We start from the raw sequence: 16,320 nt of genomic DNA, 5'->3' as shown, positions 1-16,320 counted from the left end.
AACTTCCCTCTTATACTATCCCTTAAAGGGAACCTGAAGTAAGTAAAATTATTTAAAATAAACACATGATGTAGCTGCAAATGAATATTACTTACTAACCTCACCGTTTGTTCCTCTCAGAAGGTCATCATTTTCTTTTTACAGTGATCCCTTCCAGTTCTGACAATATTTTGTCAGAATTGAAATATACCACTTGCTGTCAGTTATATATCAGCTGCTGTCAGTTACAACTGAATGTGCAAGGTAATGTCCATGTTTCCCTATGGTTGAAGTAAGTGATATTACAGTTTAACAGTATGCTGACCAGGAAGCTGTTAGAGGGTAATGGCCATTTTTAAAATGGAGGACAGAGAATTCCATTGATCACAGTGGACAAATGGGATGCAGGAGAGGAGAGATTGAGGAGTAGACTACACGAGAGGTAAGTATGACCTGTGTATGGTTATTTTGACTTTTTATTTTCAGTTCAGGTTCTCTTTAACACTAACCCCTTCATCTATGTCCAACACTACCCCTCTCACCCACATTTACCTGTAACTTTCCTCCTAATAAACTCCGCCTACCTTCACCTAGCACTAGCCTCCCCCTACCCAAGCTTAACACTAACCTCCATCCTACCTATGCCTAACACTAACCTCTCACCTACCTACACCTAACATTAACCTTTGTTCTACCTATGCCTAGCACTAACCTCCCCCCCACCTACACCTAACACTAACCTCCCCACCCTACCTACACCTAACACTAACCTCCTACTTCAGGTCCGGGCCGTGGCAGAGGCGAGAGAGGCTCCAGCCTCAGGGAGCAGTGTAGGAGGGGGCTCACAACTCACTCAGCTATCATTCCCCTATTGTGTTTGAAGCAGAGAGAAATATGAAAAGGGAATACATGGCAGTGACCGCAAGCCAGATAACTAGAGATTAAGGTGTTGGGGGCCCTGCGGTGCCTCTTACTCTAATAGCATTCAGTGTGTGACGGCTGGGGTGGGAGGGATGGATGGGCGCACTTTGGTTTCTCAGCCTTGCTGGCGGACCTTGTCCCGGCTCTGCCTACTTACACCTAACACTAACCTCTCCTCTACCTACACCTAACACTAACCTCTCCCCTACTTACACATTACTGCAAACTTTCATTTTCACTTGAATTTTATGTTCTCTCCCCTACTTACACCTAACACTAACCTCCCCCCTACATACACCTAACACTAGCCTCCTACCTACACCTAACTATAACCTCTCCTCTACCTACACCTAACACTAACCTCTCCCCTACTTACACATTACTGCAAACTTTCATATTCACTTGAATTTTATGTTCTCTCCCCTACTTACACCTAACACTAACCTCCCCCCTACATACACCTAACACTAGCCTCCTACCTACACCTAACTATAACCTCTCCTCTACCTACACCTAACACTAACCTCTCCCCTACCTACACCTAATACAAACCTCCTACCTACACCTAACTTTAACCTCTCACCTACCTACACCTAACACTAACCTCCTCCTTACCTATGTCTAACTCTTACTCCCCCCCCCCCCCCTTACCTATGTCTAACCTAACATTAACCCTTCCCTACCTCAAGATTCAAACACTTTAAAGATGAGCTGTCGTTAAAATCTTAAAATTTAAAGCCCATACAGATAATAAGTACATTTTTCCTAGAGTAATACGAGCCCAAAATTACTTTTCTCCTATGTTGCTGTCACTTACAGTAAGTAGTAGAAATCTGACAGAACCGACAGGTTTAAGGCTAGTCCATCTCTTCATGGGGGATTCTCAGCATGTCCTTTATTCTTTATAAAGACATTCCCTGAAAAAGATTAGAACAAAGATGCTGACCAGCCTCCCTGCTCGCTGCACACTATTTTGGCAGTTGGATGGAGCAACTGCCATTCACAAAGTGCTTTTAAAAATACAGAAAACCCTGAGAACCCCCTGTGAGAAGATGGGCTAGTCCAAAATAGTCGGTAATGCCAGATTTCTACTACTTACTGTAAGTGACAGCAACATGGGAGAAAAATAATTTATGGCTTGTTTTACTCTGGGAGAAATGTACTTTTTATTTGTATGTGCTTCAAATTTCAAGATTTGCGTGACAGCTCCTCTTTAAAGTGCTGGAATCTTGAGGTAGGGAAGGGTTAATGTTAGGTTAGACATAGGTAAGGGGGGGGAGTAAGAGTTAGACATAGGTAAGGGGGAGGTTAGTGTTAGGTGTAGGTAGGTGAGAGATTATAAGTTAGGTGTAGGTAGGAGCAGGGGCGTAACTAGACATCACTGGGCCCCCCTGCGAAACTTTGGTTGGGCCCAACAGCCCCCCGCCCCTGCAAAACTTTGGATGGGGCCCCCCACCCCCCTCGCTTTCCGCACAGGAAAACTGAGGACCAATGTGTTTTTCCCATGCAGATAAAAACACTTAGACTTAAAGGAAATGTCAGGAAATCTATGCTACCCTCAGATCTACTTACCCAGGGCTTCCTCCAGCCCCTTGCAGCTGACAAGTCCCTCGTTGCAGCTCTGCTCCCAGTACATACATACACACACAGCCTTATTATTTTACTACATGAGAGCACATGCTATATGGAGGAACAATAATGACATGCTGAAACTAAGATATAGTATTCACTGTAACTTTGGCAAATCATTCAGAATGTCACTGATTGATACTGTTATTACAGGATCTTGGACTCAGTATGAGACAACAAACTCTCAATGAGGTAGTGACAGTCAGACATCAATCTTACCCACTCTGCTGTGTTGTAAAAGTAATTAGAGGCCATAAGGTCATTAGCCTGTGCGTGATAGGAATCTAGGGTTCCTTTGAGAGTGAAAAAGGGAAAGTCTACAACTTTTTTTCAAAATGTGACTCCGTTCTTTGTTAGGTTGTACATGCAGTCATCAGATCTTTGCAGCAGTGAGGGACAGATGTTTTTTACGAACCCTAGGGAGCAGGGACAGTGTACAAATTCCAGAGTGTGTATGAGTCCTTATCTGTATGGTGGACACATGCAGTCAATATAACAATGGTGTGAGAGCAGAATACGTTTTTTTCTCTCCTGCCCTTAGCTGTCAGTCTCTCAAACGTTTCCCCCCATGGGCCCCCTGTGGTTTCTGGGCCCCCCTGCAGACGCATCCCTTGCAGGGTCTATTGTTACGCCCCTGGGTAGGAGGTTGGTGTTAGGTGTAGGTAGGGGAAAGGTTAGTGTTAGGTGTAGGGAGAGGTTATAGTTAGGTGTAGGTAGGAGGCTAGTGTTAGATGTATGTAGGAGGGAGGTTAGTGTTAGGTGTAAGTAGGGGAGAGAACGTAAAATTCAAGGGAATATGGTTACTTTTCATGGCAGACCTATAGTGCATATAAGGAACATAGTGATAGTAACAAAGTATACTTAATAATTTTAAATACATACCTACGCCTAACGCTAACCACCCCTACCTTCACCTAATACCAACCTCCCCTATCTAACACTAACCTCCCAGAACTACACACAACACTATCCCTAAGCACCACACCAATACCACTCTGTTGCAGCCAATAACAGTAGTCATTCTGCATATAGCCGATACTGTTACTCAGCTATGTGTACACCACAACTGTTCTACTGCTCAGCTATAGCCAAATTCCGGCACTGATTGTCACCCCTACCACAATCTGGAGTTCAGGTGTTTGATAGATGAACCATGTTGCTGATTGACACCTCAATGCAAGAAAGCTGATCTCCGGTGCCCCAATAAAGCATGTGTGTTCCATAAGTGCACAGTGTGTTCTATGGCGACGCCTATTTTTCCTATTGTGCTCAGAGCCCAGTTTATGTGTTGCTGTTGTGCTGAGCTTTTGGCTTTAGTTGTTTATGAGTCACATGATAGCAGAAATTTTGGGCACCCACTAGGGGCAGAAGTTTAGGCGTTGCCATAGGTGCCCATTGAAATAGCAGTATTGAGGGGAAATGTGGGCGCCCGAGGCGCCTGATTTGATTATTGGTGCTGCGGGGGCCCAAATTATCTCTCAATGTGGCTATTTCAATGGGCGCCTATCAGGGCTGTGGAGTCGGGATAAAAATCTTCCGACTCCAACTCCGACTCCTCAGTTTATGAAACCACGACTCCAACTCCGACTCCGGGCACCCAAAATGGCTCAGACTCCGACTCCTTAGCCTAATACTTAACAGGGCTGTGGATTTTGTACAAAAATCATCTGACTCTGACTCCCGACTCCAACTCCTCAGTTTATGAAATCAACGACTCCGACTCCAACTCTGGGTGCCCAAAATTGCCCTGACTCCTCGACTCCGACTCCAACTCCGACTCCACAGCCTTGGCGCCTAAGGCGGCGCCCGAAAAATTAAGTTTTTGGTTGGTTGATTGGTGGCAGAGGAGGTCAGTCATGGGGGAGTGGTTAAGGCACGGTGGCATAGTGGTTAGTGCTCTCGCCTTGCAGCGCTGGGTCCCGGTTCGTATCCCAGCCAGGTGAACATCTGCAAGGAGTTTGTATGTTCTCCCCGTGTCTGCCTGGGTTTCCTCCAGACACTCCAGTTTCCTCCCACATCCCCAAAACATATGGATAAGGTAATTGGCTTGCCCCTAAAATTGGCCCTAGTCTACAATACATACACTACACAATATAGACATAAGACTATGGTAGGGATTAGAGTGTGAGCTCCTCCGAGGGACAGTTAGTGACAAGACTATATATACTCTGTACAGCGCTGCGGAATATGTCGGTGCTATATAAATATTAAATAATATTAACAATAATAATAATAAGGTTAAGCATCAGGGGGAGGGTTCTGTGTAAGAGTAGGGTTAGGATTAGCTATAGAAAACTATTGGTATATAATACCGATATTTATGCCACTTCTTTACACTTTTAATAGTAAAATGTCGGTAAATATACTGATATTCTACCATCAGCATCGCCCAAATTTCCAGACGCCCTTTTATTACGTACACGAGTCACACACCTGTAACAAGCATGAAGCCTATGGAGTCAGTCAAAGCATCTGATGTGCAGCATCATTCTGGGCCAGTGACTTCTAGTATTAGAGGCATCGGCACAGAAGTCCGGCTACTGGCATTGCTCATCAGATAATGGAGAGAATGGCAGCCAGGTTCCCTTTATTGCAGCACAACAAGCGTGGATGAGAGCAGGGAAGAGCTGGATAAGAGGAAGGGCAGTAACTGCTCTCTGCCCCATCCATGTCTATTAGCCCTGATGCTCCTGGACCTCTGCAGGCTGTAGACCTTTACCCGCTATGTTTACTTTAAAGATCTGTTTACTCAGATAAAATCATTAGCGTTCAATTCGTTTTATATAAAAGCCGCAGTCGCCTTTTCCTTAATTTACAATAATATGGAAGAACCGCTCAGAGCATCGCACAATGCAAAATGAAACACTGCTAAAATATTCATTATAATGTGATGCCCATTAAATGTCATCTTATACATTTACAGAAAGATGGCTCTTAGCAGATTATTGCAGGCTTTAATGGCAATGTGGCCATCCTATAAATGCTGTATAATGTAATGGAGCTATTGTGGCTTACTTATGGGCTTTTCTGAAGGAAGATACTTTGAGGGTTTTTTCATTTAGCATTTAAATCTTAAAAGACTGAAAAGCTTGAGTAAGTCAGCATCAGGCTTGTCTAAGGGCCTGTTTCCACTACACGCAGATTTGATGCAGATTGGATGCAGAATGGATGCAGAAAAACTGACTCCAATGAATTCCTATGGGCCTGTTTCCACTAAACACGATTATTCTGATGCAGATTTTCCCATAGGCATTCATTGGAGTCAGTTTTTCTGCATCCAATCTGCATTAAATCTGTGTGTAGTGGAAACAGGCCCTAAGCCTCTTCCTCCCCGCTGCACACAGGCAAAGGGAAGATTTTAAGTGTAGACCCAAAAATGAAGCATTAGTCATTAATATGCATACCTTCTTCCTATAAAAACTAATTAAAGCCCGAGTTTACCCTTCCAGATTAATACTTCTAAGTTAGGTCAGAAATGCCAATGCTAGAAATGGCCATTTCTGATTCCGTGGAAATTCTGATTTCCACCAATGTTAATTAACAATTCCAGGGATTTTCAATATCTGTTTTCCCATTCCGATTTCTAAGGAGTCTTTTTTCTTTGCTTCCTCTGATTGGCCAAATACTGTACTTCTGAGTTGACTGTACATTCTCTGATTGGTTCAATCCTTCTGAAGTTCTGTGATAGGGCTGAAAATGCCGAGTTGTGGTAATGTGATATTTCTGCAGAAATCCGTTTTCCATTCGCAAATGCCGCTTTTCAATCGGAAATCCAAATGAGCATCCCTAACCTGAATTTATATTAATCTTTTAAACAATACCAGTTGCCTGGTTGTACTGCTGATCTCTTTGGCTACAGTAGCATCGCATGCATGAAATAGGGGCGTGAGGAAAAAGGGGTGCTGGGTGAAGCTCATATAAGTCTAAACGATAAATACCGTTGTAAATTGGGCGCTAGATGAAAACGAAAACATATTTACAGTAGTGATGACAATAGTAAAACATTAGTAAATTCTACCAATATTTTACTACAGCTAAACCTAACCCCACTCTTACACGGAACCCTCCGCCCTTCCTGACTTCTTACCCTAAAACCCCCCTTCCTGACGCCTAACCCTAAAACCCCCCTTCCTGATGCCTAACCCTAAACCCCCCTTCCTGATGCCTAACCCTAAACCCTCCTTCCTAATGTTTAACCCTAACCCCCCCCCCCTTCCTGATGCCTAACCCTAAACCCCCCTTCCTTATGCCTAACCCTAAACCCCCCTTTCTGATGCCTAACCCTAAACCCCCCCTTCCTGATGGTTAACCCTAAAACCCCCTACTTAATGCCTAGCCCTAAAACCCCCCTTCCTGACGCCTAACTCTAAAACCCCCCTTCCTGATGCCTAACCTTAAAATTTCAATATCTATAACTTTCTAATTAAATTTGAAAATGATTATTTTCAAAAAAAGAAACATTGTTAAATACAAAAGACTACAACTTCAATAACTATAACTTTCTGATTTTAAAAACGATAAAAAAACTTCAAAAACTATAACATTCTAATGTTCTCGAAATGAAATTAATTTAAAAAAAGATAACTTTTTCAAAACAATATCAGGTGCACTGCTTTTAGGGCACAATAGCCAAAATTTGCATTAGTGCCTACGTAGGCACCCAAATAGTCCATTAGCCACGGGCATCCGAATTTCCTGCTTCCATAGCATCTGGATCACACACCTGGCACAAGCATGAAGCTAAGTTAGTTAGATTTCGGTCAGAAACATCTGATCTGCATGCTTGTTTTCAAATTATATGGCTAAAAGCATTAGAGGCGCGTGCACAGTAGAGCAGACCCGATACGGCTCAGCAATTTCCACCAGAGCCCGAAGCTTGTACTGTGCCTGCACAGAAGCGTGGATTGGTAAATATTGCCGCTCGCTGAAACCCCCTACTGTGCCTGCGCGCATGGATCTTTGGGGGCTACCCAAGGCTGAAGAGGATGGGGAAGCCTCATTGACAAGGGCTCACTGAAAGTCAGTGGGCTGAAAGTCTTGCTTTAGCATGAGGCCTTAGTTCATGTCTCCCACCGTTGCCTGATGCTCTGCCAGCAGCATGTGCTGATGCTGGGGGTGTAGCCTGCTTGCTGGACTGAGCAGCCATAGCGCCACCTGTGGAAAACCACAGGCTGATCAGGATGCTGGAGTCTGCCCACCAGCATGGCCAGCCATGACAGGCTTGTGACCCAGAGAGCGAAGCCTGTCTCGCGGAAGTGGCAGCCATCTTTCCATGGGGACACCCCAATGTCGTCCCCTCCTGCATTGGGCAGACCCACTTTGCTGGGATAAAGCGACCGCCAAAGAGTAACCTGAAAATGCCGGGGTGCATCCAGGGAAGGCACTATAAAGGCACCACTGTAGGAGCTCCGCCTAAGATGGGAATTCCTCCCAGCCGCCATCCTTTCTGAAGCATGGTAACACTTGGCGGAAGGGGCTAACTAACATGATGCTGAGCTCTCTGGGCAATATCAGGGCTGAAGCACTCCGATGAGGATGGTGCCGAGCCAGTCGACGCTGCAGCCAGCTAGCCTGAGACCCATCAAGCTCCCTGAGCTTCAGCCTCATCACGGATCATCTGAACGAGAGCCTCCACATCGGCTATGGCAGGTAGGCCTAAAAAAACCCTCCGACTGGAGGTAGGAAACCATGTTGAGCTTCACTCTCGAAAATTCTGAGGTGGGAAAATAGATAGGATCCAATACATTCAGCTCCCTTCTCATAATCCCTTGAGCCCCGCCATAACCAATCCCAGCACTCCTGTGATTAACCCTTGCCCTGCCATTCCACAGCAGCTAGCCCTATCATGGAGGCCATTCCAAGGTAACTTTGTTTTCCTAATACAGGCCCTACTATGGATTCATCGCCTCCTATGGCTCTTCTGAGATTAGCAACAATATTTGTCTCTATCTCCTAGGTAAACATAAGGGAGAGGGATTCCCTGTTTAAAACATTCCTGCAGGGTTTCCAACTCTCAGTCCCTGGCCGCGCCCCCTGCTGATCCCCCGCCTTCCTGCACGCTGTGAGTGAGAGAATGAATCTCTCATTCCAGCGTCATGACACAGGTCACAAAAGTGAAAGTGGGCCTCTGCGGCCCACTGGAGCAACAGTTTTGGAGGCTACCTGATCCGCTCAGCCCCCCGTCAGATAGCCTAGGTTTAATTTAGTTTCATGAGCCCACCTTGGGCTCTCTTTAACAAAGCACAGATCTGGCTGGAGGTATTCATACTGCACTGATAGCTTCCGACTGCAATGTTATACTTGTTTCGTTTCATTGCGATGCAGAAGGGTGGCGTATTGTTTAGCTAGAACTGCAGGTAAAAATCCATAATGTAACAGCAGGAGTGCCGGGATAATGAAGCCATTTCCTGTACAAGGAAACCTTCTTCCTTGGAGAAAATTGCACATATTTTACAAAAATGCGTTTTACAAAAAGGAAAGTATTGATTGCGCTCCCCTCTGAGAAAGCCAAAATTCTGACTTTCTTCGGGAACAAAAATAGGCTTATTTATCCAGACTTTTAGTAAGTGTACCTTTCAGAAATTTAAATGGTGGAACCTGAAAAATGACTATGATTATTCATCACTAGCTGAAGAAAAGATTGATTTCTCATCTCAGAAGCAGAAGTTGTTAAAAGCGGACCTCTGTGCATATTACCCACAATGCAGTGGAGTAGCTAAGGAGCTATGAGCCCCCGTGCAAATTTTACATTGGGGCCACCTCAAGCACTTTATACATAACAATTGATACAGCGCACCAAAACCTGCCAAGGACAACCACGGTATTAGAGGGGCAAGAAGGGGATGGAGAACAGTTTGTTGAGGGCCCTTTCACACTGGAGCAATGCAGTGCGGCATTTTACCACAGCCCACTGCTAGGGCAATGTTAGTCTATGGGGCCATTCATAGTGATGTCTTTGCCGCATCCCCAACGCAAGTCCATACCGACGTTCCCGACTGATGCAAGTTTTATGTGTATTTTAGCTATACACTTTTGGGCATGTAACAGAAAGTGGCTAAAGCACCCCAGTGTGGTCGCAACCTCTGCACCCCCTATTGCTACGCCACTGCCACAATGCATGTATAGATTCGTGACTTAAAGAGAAACCGTGACCAAGAATTGAACTTCATCCCAGTCAGTAGCTCATACCCCTTTTACCAGAGAGATCTATTCCTTTTCACAAACGGATCATCAGGGGGCTCTGTATGGCTGATATTGTGGTGAAACCCCTCCCACAAGAAACTCTGAGGACCATGGTACTCCTGGCAGTTTCCTGTCTGTGAATCGTGTTGCATTGTGGGAAATAGCTGTTTACAGTTGTTTCTAACTGTCCAAAATCAGATTCAGGGGCGTAACAATAGATCGTGCAAGGGATGCAGCCGCAGGGGGGCCCCGTCCTGAGAGACTGACAACTAAGGGCACGGAGGGAAAAACTTTCTGCTCTCTGCACAATTGTTCCAATAACTGCATCTGCTCAGCCACTGATAAGGAATCATACAAAGTTTTGCAGACAAAGATTTGTAGACAGTCCCTATTCAGTGTGCTGTGTACTGTAGTGATGCTGGATAAGTCTGCAGAGCCAGTTCTGCTCCATCAGAGATGGACAGAGTGAGTGTAATAAGCTGTGGCTGAGAGCACACTTATCTGTCGGTTTTCTATGTGCGTTTTCTGCATACCATGTGTGTGTTTGTATGTGTGAAAACATGCATGTTTTATCACAGAAGCGAATGTAATTGATAGAGAAAATGCATGAAGTGCTTCACTGCTGTCTGTTTTTATCTGCATGGGGAAAACACATTTAAAGAGTAACTGTCAGGCTGCAGAAGCTAATTTAAACCTCTATTCTCCTGTGTTAAACAGTTTAGAAGGAAGCCCAAAAGCCATTAGTGAAGATAAAAATCTCAGTTACCTTTGATGTGTGCTTATCAGCAAGTCTGTTATAGACCCATAAGGACGCAAGCCGCATACTAAACTGCAAAGCATTCTGGGGCCCTCCCCTCGGCTGCTAATGAGACGTTACAGCAGCTTGTAATCAGTCCAGCGCGTAGCACTGATAAATCTCGGGGCAGAGTACTCTGCAGGAGTCAGCTATTGTTCCTAGCCACATGGCTCATTAATATTCACTGCACACTGTGTTGTTCAAGTAGGAGCTTATCTGTGATCAGGAAGCAGGCAGGACATGAGGACACATTTGACAGAAAAACATGGAGCCTGCCATGAGCTGTCAGGAGCATCTATCTCTGCATATACTATATACAAATTCTGTGAAATCCAAACGTGGACAGTGAAATGCATATGTAATGTAAGTACAGCCAATCTTTAGCTACTGATATATGTGTTTATTTTCTCTGAGACCTTATACCTAACAGCTCCTCTTTAAGTGTGCACTAGCCAATTGAATAACATTGGTTCTCAGTTTACCTGAGCAGAAAGCGAGGGGAGATGGGGAGGGCCCCATCCAAAGTTTTGCAGGGGGGCCCAGTGATTTCAAGTTACTCCCCTGGCCGGATTTATACTTTTACCACCCCAACCCCAAGCATGGTGGGGCTCCCCTCCCATGAGCAGCAGCACCCCTCCCATTCCATCTGCAGCCCCCTCTCCCATGTGTAACATCCATATATGCAGCCCCTCTTTCATGTACAGCTCTTCCTTTTTCACATGTTGCTCACCATTTGCAGCTTTATCTTTTCATGTGTAGCAACCCCTCTTTCATGTTCAGGCGCTCCCATGAGCTGCAGCCGCACAAGATCTGGGCCTTTGTGGTCTTTCCAGAAATACGGCCCTGGTTATATGCAAGAAAAGAAAAATAAATACTGTTGTTAATAGTTGTTATAATTGTAAAGAGCCAACAAATGTTTTGAGATGATGGACCTTATTCAATTAAATTGTTCTCCTACGTTTTCTCCTAGGAGATTATTTTTCATCTTGTGTTTAAAATACCTTTTCAGCACTCTGCAACTGCAATTACCAAAAAGTTTATGAAAAAGTATTGTCAAAATTATCATTAGTACTTTCTTGCTTGCTGGTGGCTTAACAGTCATTTTATTGATAAGATGTGACAATATCACCTAGGAGAACATTCAGCAGAAAAAGTGGGACAACTAATGAACTCTTTTGGTTTCCAGTATCACCTCTATGCGGATGAGGCCCAAATCTATCTCTAAGCCCCTGACCTGTCCTCATCACTGTCCAGGGTCCCCGACTGACTACGTTCCGTTTCTGCATTCATGTCCTCCAGCTTCCTCAAACTCAACATGAGTAAAACAGAAATTGTGATTTTTCCACCATCACTATCTACACCCCTACCAATTGCAATCATAACTGTAGACAACACTCTAATAACCTCGACCTCTAAGGCCCGCAGCATGGGGGTTATACTTGACTCAGAGCTCTCCTTTAAACCTCACATTACCTCATTAACCACCGCCTGCTATTTCCAGCTCAAAAATATATTCCGTGTCCATCCCTTCTTCACACAAGATGCCACCAAAATGCTTCTACATGCCTTAATCATCTCCCGCCTAGACTACTGCAACACCCTGCTCTGTGGTCTACCAAAAAAACATGTTAGCACCTCTCCAATCCCTTCTAAATTCAGCTGCCCGCCTCATTCACCTTTCCACATGCTCCTCTGATGCAGCCCCACTGTGCCGTTCCCTCCACTGGCTACCCATTACCCAGAGGATCCAGTTCAAACTCCTGACTCTAACATACAAAGTCCTTCACAAGTTGTCCACTCCATACATCTCCTCACTTATCTCCAGATACTGTCCCTCCCACAACCTTCGCTCCTCCCAAGAAATTCTCCTGGTCTCTAAGCTGATCAACTCCTCTCATGCTCGCATCCAGGACTTTACACAAGCATCACCCCTCATCTGGAACTCTCTTCCATAGGCTGTGTGTCATGCTCCAAACCTGGACATTTTTAAACGCACTCTTAAAACACACCTTTTCAGACAAGCTTATAACATTTTTTTAGCCCCTGTTTACTTATCTGTTCACAATGTAATCAGAGGCAAAGGCTCACTGCCTGATCCATCCCCCCCATGTCTCCTTACCTAGTGTCTCCCACTACACTTTAGATTGTAAGCTCGAAAGAGCAGGGTCATCCTCCTAATGTTTACTGTTTTTGTTGCAATTTTGTTGCAATATTTGTGCTGCTTGAGACTCTGCTGTACACATCTTAGTTGTACCTATGTTCCCCGTGTTGTCTTATTGTGCTTTGTAAAGCGCTGCGGAATATGTTGGCGATATATAAATAAAAATTATAATAATTACAGATGGCCCGAACCTCCGATTTTAGGTTTGTGAACTTCCGCAAAAGGTTTGGTTCGCGCTTCCGCGAACCGCAATAGACTTCAATGGGGAGGCAAACTTGGAAAACTAGAAACACTTATGCTGGTCGCAAAAGTGATGGAAAAGATGTTTCAAGGGGTCTAACACCTGGACCCCCAGGTGGCGGAGTGGGATACATGCCAAAAGTCCCAGGGAAAAATCTGGATTTGACGCAAAGCAGTGTTTTATGGGCAGAAATCACATAGCCTTCCAGGGGCTGGAGAAAGCCCCAGGCAAGTAGATCTGAAAAAAAAAACCTGATGTTTCCTTTAATCTATTGTTATATTGCACTGGTTAATTGATTTTTGATTGTAATGTGTATGCTCACCTGGTCAGTTTTGGTATTTCTAGTAGCCCCTCTCCATGCCCTCTACAGGCATTTAGAGGTCTTCCCTCTCCTGTACAATTTAATGGTGGTCTAGTGATGATAACAACGACCATACCTCCAAACTTTTTGAGAGGAGAAAAAGGGACACTTAAGCCATGCCCCTGCCACACCCCTGGCCATGCCCCGCCCCTAGTCACCCATACCATAAGGATTTCATAAGAAAAATGTTGTTTTATAATGCAAACCACACTGGTCCTTTCTATCCTGGTTCATTTTCCTTCATATTAACATATGAAAATAAGAAATGTATCAATTTAAATGATGGGAATGAAGTTTAGAGACATTTAACCCCTTTTTGTAGTAGAGAAATATATATATTTACATAGAAAGAGGGACAAAGTCCTGAAAGAGGGACAAATGAGGAGGATAGCGGGACAGGGCTCCCAAAAAGGGACTGTCCTTCCTAAAAAGCGACAGTTGGGAGCTATGCAACGACCCTTCCAACCCGGATGTAGGTTCATGTGGTCGGTATACAGTACCGAGGGGATGGAGGCCAAGGGGAGTGGTGGGCATGAGGAGGGCCCCCTACACATGCCTGCCCCCTCCAATTTTATATTTAGATTAAAGGTCTCCTTTAAATCGATAAATACAATAAGATAAACATTTAGATGGAAGCAAGAGCCAAGAGTTTACCTCAGACTACCTCCCCTTGCTCCAGTGGCTTCATGCAATGTGCTGGGGTGCAGAGACTGGTCATTAAGGAAACAGGTCTTGGTAGGAAACTCTGGACTGTCAGGTGTGCTGGAAAGTCGGAACACAGGCTGCATTGAAAAGATCACTAATCAGATCTCTATGGTAACCATATATATCTTCCAACTTTTTGAGATGAGAAAGAGGGACACTTAAGCCACACCCCTAATCACAGCCCTGCCACACCCCTAATCACGCCCCTAGTCACGCATAAGATAAAGATTTAATAAGAAAAATACCACACTGGTCCTTTCTATACTGTTTCAATTTCCTTCATATTAACATTTTAAAATTAGTAATATATCAATTTAAAGGCTGGGAATAAAGTTTAGAGTCAAACACATTTTTTAGTACATAAATATATATATTTATATAGAAAGAGGGACAAATGAAGAGGGACAGAGTTTCCAAAGAGGGACTGTCCGTCTTAAAGAGGGACAGTTGGGAGCTATGATGGTAACCTCTAATCTCCCCTTCAGTCGCGGAGTCCTGTGTAAAGTTTGCCTGGTCGGCTGGAGTGACGTCACACACAGGAGCCAGCTCTGCCTGCCCTGCACCACAAGTGTGGTCCTCTGGGATGTCAGCTGCAGCCTGTAGGAGGAGATAGCGACCTCACGCTGCAGAAAGACACAAAGCTCAGCTACAGATGTCATTCTCCTCATGTGCGACTTGAACTGCTGACCCTGTGTCAGGCGAGGTACTTGTCCTGACTGGGCTGCCTCCCCACCACCTCTCATCAGAAAGAGAAGGCAGAGAGGAGTCTGAATGAAAGTTTGGAGATGACCTGCGCTTGCTGCTATTGGCAGTGAAACGACACTACAGCTTGTAAGGTATGGTGAACAGTGTGGGGAGCTGCCAAGACCAGGAAACACACATTACCTGAAAACATGTCACTTAAAGGAGTTCTCTGGGGGGGGGGGGGGGGGGGGTGTTGAAAATAAAAACAGGGACTTTAACTGGCGCTTCTACCGGCCACCTGCAGCTGTAATGTCCCATGCTGTCCTCCAACTATTCACAGTTCCTCGCTGCTGGCCCCGGTCTAACGGGGCATCTCATCCAACCGCGTCTGCGCGGCCTTGGCCGGGCGCGTGCCTGCTCCTGCACGCGTCATCGGAAGCTTACTGCGCAGTACAAGAAAACTTCATACCTCGCAGTAAGCTCCCGATGACGCGAGCGGGAGCGCGCATTATTCGTCTTGTTAGACGAATAATTGCCCGGTGACGGCGGCGGGGAACTGGTAATCAGAGAAGGACGGCGTGGGACATTCAGATTTTCTGGCAGATTTACTGTCAGATCGATTATTTCCAACATGTCCGATCTGATTTCCGAGCATTTTCAGACTGTTTTCCATTCACTTCTATCAGAAATCGATCAGAAAATGTTGTTGGAAATAATAGATCTGACAGTAAATCTGCCATAAAATCTCATAGTGTGTACCTAACATTGTAGCATAACATTTACCTATGTGATTAAACATTGGATTATGTTACTGATGCAGGGGGTGACAAGGCTACTACCTTGCCTGGGGCCCTATTAACACTTAAGCCAGGATTAAAAAAATCAGTTTTACTAGCTGGCGGCGGGGGACTGGAGGATCTGTGATTGACTGCGAGGGCACGGGACAGCTGGAGGGGACTGGTAGAAGCCCCAGGCAAGTAAAACCTCTGCTCAAATAGGTAAACAAACTTGCCTAGCTCTGCCTTTTTTGTTTTTAATCTCAGCTCTGCTCATTGACTGCTGAGTGATCTGTTAACTGCTTTAAGGGGTCCATACACTGGTCGATTTCATCGATCGATCGCAAATCGATGCACAATTGAATGGCCGATGGAAAATCTAGGTCAATCTGCTGCTGGCAGCAGATTGATGGCCCATAGAGTTGCATTTGATCTAATGGTGCAGTAATACCTTTAGATCAATTTCCAATAGATTTAATTCTGAAATCTATTGGAAATCTGTTCCTAGTGTGTGGCACACATCAGATAGATTCCTGTCAGATTCGACCTGACAGAAATCTATCTGAGGGTTGAATCTGCTGCAAATCTATCAGTGTATGGCCACCTTTACTATACAATACTGCTAGCTCTGCTTTGTGATTTCCATAAACCAGGGGTAGGGAACGTATGGCTCGGGAGCCAGATGTGGCTCTTTTGATGGCTACATCTGGCTCACAGACAAATCAGTAGGGGTTGATTCACTAAGTTACACTACTCAAGCAGTGCAGCTTAGTGTGGCAGCGCAAGTAAAATTTTCAAAGTAGGCACACTACTGCTGTAGCATGCACTGATAACTTACTTGCGCTACCCTAAAACTAACAGCTGCTCCAATTGCCCCACTCTTGG

General features: G+C 44.9%; 1 long non-coding RNA gene across 3 annotated transcripts in view; it reads right to left on the bottom strand.

Annotated features, from left to right (window-relative positions):
• LOC137525835 (uncharacterized) overlaps positions 1 to 14,108 on the bottom strand; it is an 86,217-nt gene extending 72,109 nt beyond the window's left edge. For all 3 annotated transcript variants that reach the window (XR_011023023.1, XR_011023025.1, XR_011023024.1), the window contains exons 1-2: positions 13,925 to 14,108; positions 11,238 to 11,350 (exon numbers count right to left, since the gene is read on the bottom strand). This is a non-coding gene — a long non-coding RNA (uncharacterized lncRNA). The remainder of the gene's footprint in view (positions 1 to 11,237; positions 11,351 to 13,924) is intronic.
• Positions 14,109 to 16,320: the final 2,212 nt, after the last annotated feature.

The sequence above is a fragment of the Hyperolius riggenbachi genome, chromosome 7 (assembly GCF_040937935.1).
Source record: "Hyperolius riggenbachi isolate aHypRig1 chromosome 7, aHypRig1.pri, whole genome shotgun sequence".
NCBI lineage: Eukaryota > Metazoa > Chordata > Amphibia > Anura > Hyperoliidae > Hyperolius > Hyperolius riggenbachi.
Note: the sequence above shows the minus strand (reverse complement) of the source record. Positions and strands in the feature narration are given on the sequence as shown.